Consider the following 10,193-nt stretch of genomic DNA (forward strand, 5'->3'; position numbering starts at 1 on the left):
AATACTTATATATTTTTTTCAATCGATTGAGGAAGGTCTAGCATAAAATGATTTTTTTATGAAACTAGAATTGTCTCTTTTGAATTGAAAAACGAAAATTTCATATACCGAAAAGAAAGGATTTTTTTCATTTGAAAATGATGGTGTTTCTATTTAATGTATAACTACTGAATAGTATCTGTTTTATACAACCTCAACTCATATGGGACTACCCCCTGAATTTAAGCATATTAATGAGGGGAGGAAAAGAAACTAACAAGGATTTCCTTAGTAGCGGCGAGCGAAAAGGAAAGAGTTCAGCACTAAGTCACTTTGTCTTTATGGCAAATGTGAGATGCAGTGTATGGAGTGTTCAATTTCTAGTATGAGAAATTAACGATTTAAGTCCTTCTTAAATGAGGCCATTTACCCATAGAGGGTGCCAGGCCCGTATAACGTTAATGATTACTAGAGAACATTTCCAAAGAGTCGTGTTGCTTGATAGTGCAGCACTAAGTGGGTGGTAAACTCCATCTAAAACTAAATATAACCATGAGACCGATAGTAAACAAGTACCGTGAGGGAAAGTTGAAAAGAACTCTGAATAGAGAGTTAAAAAGTACGTGAAACTGCTTAGAGGTTAAGCCCGATGAACCTGAATATCCATTATGGAAAATTCATCGTTACGATTGCTATATGAATAATATAGTGAGAATGGCGTGCATTTTTTCCATATAAGGACATTGTAATCTATTAACATACACAATTTATCATAAGATCGATGGCGAAAGTTTATTCAAATTAGTATGCTTGCGTATTAACATAGAATAAGTGCTGTCGATTGGATAAAGTGTTGATAGATCTATTATATATAGCGCTTGAATACTTGTATTCTATAATGGCACATTAATCTTGATTTTTGTGTTTATTATATGCGCTTATATGATTTACAATGCGAAAGATTCAGGATACCTTCGGGACCCGTCTTGAAACACGGACCAAGGAGTCTAACATATTTGCAAGTTATTGGGAATTTAAACCTAATAGCGAAATTAACATAACTTTTATGGGATTAGTTTTTAGTCTATTTATAGTCTATTAATTCAATCCCGGGGCGTTCTATCAGTTATGCATAATAATATTTATATTATTTATGCCTCTAACCAGAGCGTACCTTGAGCATATATGCTGTGACCCGAAAGATGGTGAACTATACTTGATCAGGTTGAAGTCAGGGGAAACCCTGATGGAAGACCGAAACAGTTCTGACGTGCAAATCGATTGTCAGAATTGAGTATAGGGGCGAAAGACCAATCGAACCATCTAGTAGCTGGTTCCCTCCGAAGTTTCCCTCAGGATAGCTGGTGCATTTAAAAATTATGTAAAATAATCTTATCTGGTAAAGCGAATGATTAGAGGCCTTAGGGTCGAAACGACCTTAACCTATTCTCAAACTTTAAATGGGTAAGAACCACACCTTTCTTGGTATGAAGGTGTGGTTGTGATATAATGTGCCCAGTGGGCCACTTTTGGTAAGCAGAACTGGCGCTGTGGGATGAACCAAACGTAATGTTACGGTGCCCAAATTGACAACTCATGCAGATACCATGAAAGGCGTTGGTTGCTTAAAACAGCAGGACGGTGGACATGGAAGTCGTAATCCGCTAAGGAGTGTGTAACAACTCACCTGCCGAAGCAACTAGCCCTTAAAATGGATGGCGCTTAAGTTGTATACCTATACATTACCGCTAAAGTAAATGGTTTATATTCAATTTCGGTTGGATTTTAAACTTTGAAACTTTAGTGAGTAGGAGGGTACAATGGTGTGCATGGAAGTGTTTGGCGTAAGCCTGCATGGAGCCGCCATTGGCACAGATCTTGGTGGTAGTAGCAAATAATCGAATGAGACCTTGGAGGACTGAAGTGGAGAAGGGTTTCGTGTGAACAGTGGTTGATCACGAGTTAGTCGGTCCTAAGTTCAAGGCGAAAGCTGAAAATTTTCAAGTTATAATTGACAATTGCAAAATTGTGTGATTAAACACTTGAATAATTTTGAACGAAAGGGAATACGGTTCCAATTCCGTAACCTGTTGAGTATCCGTTTGTTATTAAATATGGGCCTTGTGCTCATCCTGGCAACAGGAACGACCATAAAGAAGCCGTCGAGAGGTATCGGAAGAGTTTTCTTTTCTGTTTTATAGTCGTACTACCATGGAAGTCTTTCGAAGAGAGATATGGTAGATGGACTAGAAGAGCATGACATTTACTGTTGTGTCGATATTTTCTCCTCGGACCTTGAAAATTTATGGTGGGGTCACGCAAACTTCTCAACAGGCCGTACCAATATCCGCAGCTGGTCTCCAAGGTGAAGAGTCTCTAGTCGATAGAATAATGTAGGTAAGGGAAGTCGGCAAATTAGATCCGTAACTTCGGGATAAGGATTGGCTCTGAAGATTGAGATAGTCGGGCTTGATTGGGAAGCAATAACATGGTTTACGTACTCGTTCTGGGTAAATAGAGATCTCCGGATCTTGTTCCTCGGATAGTTGTTATGTAACCAATTGTGGAACTTTCTTGCTAAAATTTATTGGGTTGCATCGCAAGGTGTGTACTCTTTAAATTATAACGACTATCAATTAACAATCAATTCAGAACTGGCACGGACTTGGGGAATCCGACTGTCTAATTAAAACAAAGCATTGTGATGGCCCTAGCGGGTGTTGACACAATGTGATTTCTGCCCAGTGCTCTGAATGTCAAAGTGAAGAAATTCAAGTAAGCGCGGGTAAACGGCGGGAGTAACTATGACTCTCTTAAGGTAGCCAAATGCCTCGTCATCTAATTAGTGACGCGCATGAATGGATTAACGAGATTCCTACTGTCCCTATCTACTCACTTGACGTTGAGCAGTTGATGAGAACGGTCGTGTAATTTTACTAGCGGAAAATTGTGTTAAAATTCGGGTGAAGTTATTGCGAAATTTCTTGTCTCGCTCTTAACGCGAAATTCAGATTTTCTGACTCTGTCAGTGATATTAAGTTGTTGGTGGGGAATCCTCTGGGCAACCATTGGTGTCTCACCGCAGCGGACATTTAGTGCGCGCCAGTGTGTGGTTTTGGAAGTGCTGGAATCTCGTTGTGACAAGTGCGGTCTTTGGTTATTGAGTTTGGATTACGTTTTGGACTTTTGGTTTTTCTCGGCTGGAGTGCCTTTGGCCACTGAATTTGGTGTCTCACTTATTGTGAGGTTAAGTCGAATTTGGTGTCTCACTTATTGTGAGGTTAAGTTGAAGCAATTGTGCTTAACTTCTTTTGGTAAGTGTTTGGCTTTGTTGTGACTGGAATTGTACTTGGACTTTGATTACGACATCTGGTGGGTGATAGTTGGAATTGTTTTCGAGGGGTTTGTGTCTTGGACATGCCTCCGAAAGTAGTGAAGAAGAAGAAGGGCTCGGTTTCGGAAGTTAATTCCGAAACCTCTGACATGGAGGTGGACGGTGGTATGGGTGGCTCGGCTGAGGTGCTTATGCCTCCTCCTACTGGGCGTAGGTTGCGCCATACGGAGAGTGAGCAGAGTTCAGATGGCGGGGAGGAATCCAAGCGTCAGAAGCTTGGTTCCCCATTGAAGAAGGGTGGTGCGGGTGCTGTTGTGGGTGTTGTTGATGCTGTTGGTGCAGCTGGTGATGGTGTTGTTGCTGGTGGTGAGGGAGTTGCTGTAGCGTCTGGTGGTGAGCGTGCGAAGGAGGGGCAGAGGGAGAGCCGATCTCGTGTAAAGAGGTCATCTTCGAAGTCAGCTGGTGGAGTGTCGGTGTTGGAAATGAAGGGAGTCACCGACTCTCTTCTGGACCTTTTGTGCGAGAGTAATTGCAGTGCTGATACGACGCGTGAGGTGATCTCTTTGGCCAGTAGGTACGAAGAGATGTTGATGCGTGCAATTGTGGAAAATGAGAGGCTCAAGGGGAAATTGGAGGCTTTTGAGCAGCTCTCGGCTCGCGGTGTGGTGGGCCCTGTTCCAGGGCCGTCTGTTGTTGCTGCTGCTGGTCCGGCGCCACTTGCTGTGCCTCAGGCCTTGCCTGTCGCACCTGCTGTTGCTTCCGTGCCTAAGGCTGTGGAAACCTGGTCGGTCGTGGTGAGGTCCAAGAAGGGCAACTCGAGTAAGGAGGTTGTCAAGAAGGTGGTGGATGAGGTGGGCCCTACTCTTGGCGTCAGAGTGCACGAAGTGAAGGAGGTGCGAGATGGCGGTGCGGTGATAAGAACTCCCTCTGTTGCTGAGAGGGAGAAGATTGTTGCGAACACAAAGTTTGCGGATGTCGGATTGGAGGTGACGGTGAATGACAAGCTGGGCCCTAAAGTAATAGTCCAGAGAGTTCATTCTGAGCTGTCCACTGATGAGTTCATGGGTGAACTTTATGAATTGAATTTGGCCGAGTTGATGTCGCCTGAAACTTTCAAGAAGAGCGTGCGGCTGGCTAGTGGACCCTGGAAGGCTGGAGCTAATGACTCCAAAGTGAACGTTGTGTTGGAGTGCACTGAGCGTGTGGCGGAAAAGCTTTGCGCTGAGGGAGCTTACATAAAGTGGTTCCGTTTCCTTGTGCGTAGGCAGGATCCTGTGCCTTCCTGCTATAGATGTCTGGGTTTCGACCACCGTGTGAGAGAGTGCAGGATGAAGTCTGATGTCTGCCGGCGCTGTGGGTTAACTGGGCATTTGTTCTCTGAATGTCCCAATCCAGTGAGGTGTAGGAACTGTGAGTTCAAGGGGTTGCCTTCCGGACATTTGATGCTGTCAGTGTCTTGTCCGGTTTATGCAGCGTTGGCGGCGAGAGCGAATGCCAGACATTAGGATGCGCGTGCTCCAGTATAATTGTCAGAGGTCCTCCAGTGTGATGCACGAGTTTGGCCAGGCGTTACTCCGTATGGGCGCAACCTTTGCCTTAATTCAAGAGCCTTTCTGTAGGGATGGTTGTGTGCGGGGACTTCCGGGGGGGATGCGGGTCTTTACTGACGTGGGAGGAGACTCTGCTATAGTTGTTGTTGACAGTGACATTGACTGTACAGTTGTCTCAAGTAGTCAATGGGGGTTATGTCTGTCCGTTGAGTGGGCGGGGGGAAAGATGTTGTTGGCTAGCATCTATTGTAGATTTAGCTCTCCGTTGGAGCCCTATTTAAGGTATATGGATACGGTACTACTCCTTGCGAGTAGTTGTCCGCTTATCCTAGGTTTAGACGCGAATGCATCCTCCTCACTGTGGTTCTCGAAGATGTCCAGCCATAGTTCTGGCCATCAGAATCGCGTACGAGGAGAGATGCTAAGCGAATGGGTGTTAGCGAGGGGCGTGGAGATTTTGAATGAGCCCTCGGATCTGTATACCTTTGATGGGCCCTCGGGAGTTAGCGACATTGACGTGACGGCTGCAAATGGGGCAGCAATGACTGCTTACCAATTTTGCTGGCGTGTTGTTGATGACTGGGGTGTTAGTGACCATAATCTCATTGAGCTTGTGGTCACGCCGCGGGGACGAACGCAGGGAACAGAGCGTTTCAGGGCTTGGAAGGAACGAGACGTGAACTGGGACCTATATGCGAACCGTGTTAGGGAGGCTGCTATGCCATTAGCGGACTTCAGGGCACTGACCATAGATGACCAGGTTAGCAGGTTGAACGAGTGGATGAGCGGAGTAAATGACGAGCTCCTTGGTAGACGCCGTAAGGTTAAACCAAGTAAGGTCAAATGGTGGACCCGTGAGCTAAGTCTGATGCGGAGGAGACTCAGTCGCCTTAGGAAGAGATTCCAACGGGCTAGACGTACCAATGCGGAGGACTTAGCTCAGCGTAAAACTGAGTTCCTTGCTTTCCTTAGGACGTACAAGGACGAGCTGTCTAGGAGTAAAGAAGACAATTGGAGGAGATTTATCCAGGACAATAAAGACGATCCATGGGGTAAAGTATACCGTGTGTGCCGGCATGGTGGGTCATGTAGTCAGGGCGACCTACAGGCATTGCGTAGCAGCTCTACGGCAATGACCTCGGGGTGGGGGGAGAGCGTAGGGCTTTTGTTGGGATCATTCTTTCCCAGTTCGGAGACTCAGACATTTCCTCCGCTTGTTGATGAATTGGCTGAGCCTCCGGCAGTGGAAAGGTTAGAAGTTTCGGACAGTATCTGTCGGATTAGAAGCAGAAAGTCGCCTGGTATCGACGGTATGACTGGTCGGATGTATAAAGCCATCTGGAAGGTCATGCCTGAGTATATCGAGTCAGTGTTTAGCCGCTGCATGAGCCAAGGGTACTTCCCGCGTGCGTGGAAGATTGCTAGAGTGGTGGTGCTACTTAAGTCGCCAGATAGAGTAAGGAGTGATCCTCGCTCATATCGGGGCATTAGTCTGCTTCCAGTTCTTGGAAAAGTACTGGAGAGGATTATGGTGTCTAGGCTTAAGGAGCGCTACTCCGAAGGTACATCGCCGCATCAATTCGGTTTTACCGAGGGTAGAAGTACTGTGGACGCGTGGTTGCATGTGCAGAATAGCCTGAGCGGGTCAAATGCCAAGTATGTCGTTGGCATTTTTGTCGACTTTAAGGGTGCATTTGACTTCCTTTTGTGGAATAGCGTGCTCACGAGGTTGTTAGCGATCGGTTGCCAGGAAATTGGTCTTTGGTCTAGTTACTTTCATGAGAGGAAAGCTTGTGTCATGGGATCCAGTGCTTCGGTCTGGAAGGATGTCCAACGTGGTTGCCCTCAGGGGTCCATCTGTGGCCCATTTATTTGGAACCTCATGATGGATCCTCTGTTGCGGGAGCTCTCGGCGTCCTTCAAGGTTTGTGCTTATGCGGATGACTTGCTTATCATGGTTGAAGGTGAGTCTCGCCTTGAGCTGGAGACTCGTGGTGAGCAGGCTATGCGTATAGTCCAAGCATGGAGTGATCGAGTTGGCGTTGAGGTTGCGAATGACAAGACATCGTTGATGATGCTGAAAGGCAGACTTGCTCATAGTCGACCTCCGTTTATACGAGCTGGTGAACGTGGCATAAGGTACGCAAGTACTATAAAGTATCTAGGCATTCATATGAAGGATAGGCTTAATTTCCTGGTTCACTTTGATCACCTGAAGGAGAAGCTAACTAGAGTGGTGGGAATGGTCAGGCGTGTTTTGCGGACTGATTGGGGCTTGAGCAGGCGTTCCGTGCGTATCATATATGAAGGCCTGTTTGTTGCCTGCGCAACTTATGGGGCTCCTGTGTGGTACAAAACCGGTGCGTCTGTGTTGGGTCGGAAAAAGCTCCTGTCGTGTCAGCGGGTCGTCATGTTAGCGTGTTTGCCTGTGTGTAGGACTGTGTCCACTGATGCACTGCAGGTGCTGCTTGGCGCCGTGCCGCTTGACCTGGAAGTGAGAAGTAGGGCTATTCTGTATAAGCTGAACGCGGTTTGCAGCTGGCTGAGGATGAGAACTGGCTCAGCCCTTCTGATCTGGCAGATGGGGATATTAGGCGGTACAAGGCGCTCCTTCGGGAGTGCGTTGTTAATTTTTGGAGGACAAGGTGGACGGACAGTGACAAGGGAAGGGTGACGTACGAATTTATTCGTGACGCAACGTTCGTACTGGACCGGCCAGACTTTCGCTTCGGCTTAAGTACTGGTTTCTTACTGACGGGGCATGGCTCTCTCAATGCATTTTTGCATAAGAGAGGCCTTGCCCAGACGGATTTATGTGGGTGCGGGATGACCGAGGACTGGGTGCATATACTGACGGAATGCCGTTACTATAATGACATTAGATGTTTAGCAAATATGGGTATTACGTATGGAGGGGCGGGGTGGGATTTCAGTAGGGTCCTTGAAGACGATCGGACCTTTAGATGTTTAAGTAATTTTGCGCGTGAAGTATTTAGTAGAAGGACAAGACTTAGTGGAGGGGGTCCCCGCACATAGTGGAGGTGGGCCGTGGGCTGTTGGGCCGGTTTGGTCCTTGGACCTTTGGACTGATTGCTGGGGTTTCCTCTGTGGATGTTGTGTAGGCTATCCGTGAGGGTAGTCCTGTTTATTGTTTGTGTTGTGTAGTCCGTTGCTGCGGTCCCAGTGGACCCATTGTGCAGTCCGTGAGGACAGCATGTTAATTGTCGTGATTTGAGTGTGTGTTCTCTGCTGATTTTTCTGTTGGTGGGTGACCAGTCCCGGACTGTTTGGAGTTCAACTGGTAGTAGCGTTGCTACGAAGCCTGACCGGAGGCTATATTCTGGTACCGCGGGTGCCAGGTGCCCCTAGATCTTCGGATCTAGCCTGGCAGTTGGTGTTGGCCCCCTTGTGGGAGCATCGCGGTGGCTGTGGTTAGACCCAAATCGCGGGGAGAGTGTGTTGCTCGAATGTGGAGTTGCATTATCAACCGGGTGCCTGACCCATAGAAAGGCAGGAGTTTTAGATAGGCTCCGCTCCTAACCAAGGAGGCGACCGCGTCCAAATAACGCGCGAGCGAATTGGTACTCACTTTTGTGGGGGCGTTGGTAGACGCATTGTATTCACCCGGTGCTAAGACCACTGTGAGATAGACCGTAAGGTAGGTGCTCACATAAAGCAACACTCAGGTATGTCCCTATCTACTATCTAGCGAAACCACAGCCAAGGGAACGGGCTTGGAATAATTAGCGGGGAAAGAAGACCCTGTTGAGCTTGACTCTAATCTGGCAGTGTAAGGAGACATAAGAGGTGTAGAATAAGTGGGAGATATGTTTTCGGATGTATCAACGATGAAATACCACTACTCTTATTGTTTCCTTACTTACTTGATTAAGTGGAACGTGTATCATTTCTTAGCCATTATACGGACATATTTATATGTCTTATGGTATTGGGTTTTGATGCAAGCTTCTTGATCAAAGTACTAAGAGTTTGTTATATAATTGTAAACAAATTTCGATGAGATGATGGCATTTCGGTGTTATTGTCAATATTTGAAATTTGGTATAACTCCCATGACTCAGGTATGATCCAATTCAAGGACATTGCCAGGTAGGGAGTTTGACTGGGGCGGTACATCTCTCAAATAATAACGGAGGTGTCCCAAGGCCAGCTCAGTGCGGACAGAAACCACACATAGAGCAAAAGGGCAAATGCTGACTTGATCTCGGTGTTCAGTACACACAGGGACAGCAAAAGCTCGGCCTATCGATCCTTTTGGTTTAAGGAGTTTTTAACAAGAGGTGTCAGAAAAGTTACCACAGGGATAACTGGCTTGTGGCGGCCAAGCGTTCATAGCGACGTCGCTTTTTGATCCTTCGATGTCGGCTCTTCCTATCATTGTGAAGCAAAATTCACCAAGCGTTGGATTGTTCACCCATGCAAGGGAACGTGAGCTGGGTTTAGACCGTCGTGAGACAGGTTAGTTTTACCCTACTAATGACAATATGTTGTTGCGACAGCATTCCTGCGTAGTACGAGAGGAACCGCAGGTACGGACCTATGGCACAATACTTGTTCGAGCGAACAGTGGTATGACGCTACGTCCGTTGGATTATGCCTGAACGCCTCTAAGGTCGTATCCGAGCTGGACTGCAATGATAAATATGGGGCAATTGCATTGTATGGCTCTTAAACCATTTAAAGTTTATTTCTGATAAACGACAATGGATGTGATGCCAATGTTATTTGTAACATAGCAAATGTAGGAGGATACTATCACCTGCATGCCGCGCTAGTTACTTATAAAACATTATTTAATACAATGACAATGCCTAGAATCAATTGTAAACGACTTTTTTAACGGGCAAGGTGTTGTAAGTGGTAGAGCAGCTGCCATACTGCGATCCACTGAAACTTATCCTCTGCTTGACGATTCGACTCTTCACTATTAAGTGTTGGTCGAGTATCGTGATTGTCTTGATTGATATAAATAATGTATAGCAATCGACAAGCAATTGTCGACATAAGTCTATACAAGAGAAAGACATGTCTTTCTCAAGGAATTATTACGTAAATTGCCAGTTCAACAGCAAGCATTGAGGACTTGTCTTCTTTGCTTGCTGTATAACAGCAAGTGATGAGGACTTGTCTTCATTGCTTGCTGTGTTTCAACTTGTCGTCTTTGTTAGAGACGCAATATAGAAGTGATGAAGACTTGTCTTCGTCTACTAGAATAATCGTAAATTGCCATTTCAACAGCAAGCATTGAGGACTTGTCTTCTTTGCTTGCTGTAGAAGTGATGAGGACTTTTGTCTTCATCAAATAGAAT

At 46.2% G+C, this 10,193-nt stretch overlaps 1 pseudogene; it reads left to right on the forward strand.

Annotated features, from left to right (window-relative positions):
- The first annotated feature begins 188 nt into the window (after nucleotides 1–188).
- Nucleotides 189–9,801, forward strand: LOC131807043 (large subunit ribosomal RNA; annotated as a pseudogene).
- Nucleotides 9,802–10,193: the final 392 nt, after the last annotated feature.

Source organism: Musca domestica, unplaced genomic scaffold (assembly GCF_030504385.1).
Source record: "Musca domestica strain aabys unplaced genomic scaffold, Musca_domestica.polishedcontigs.V.1.1 93, whole genome shotgun sequence".
Lineage (NCBI taxonomy): Eukaryota > Metazoa > Arthropoda > Insecta > Diptera > Muscidae > Musca > Musca domestica.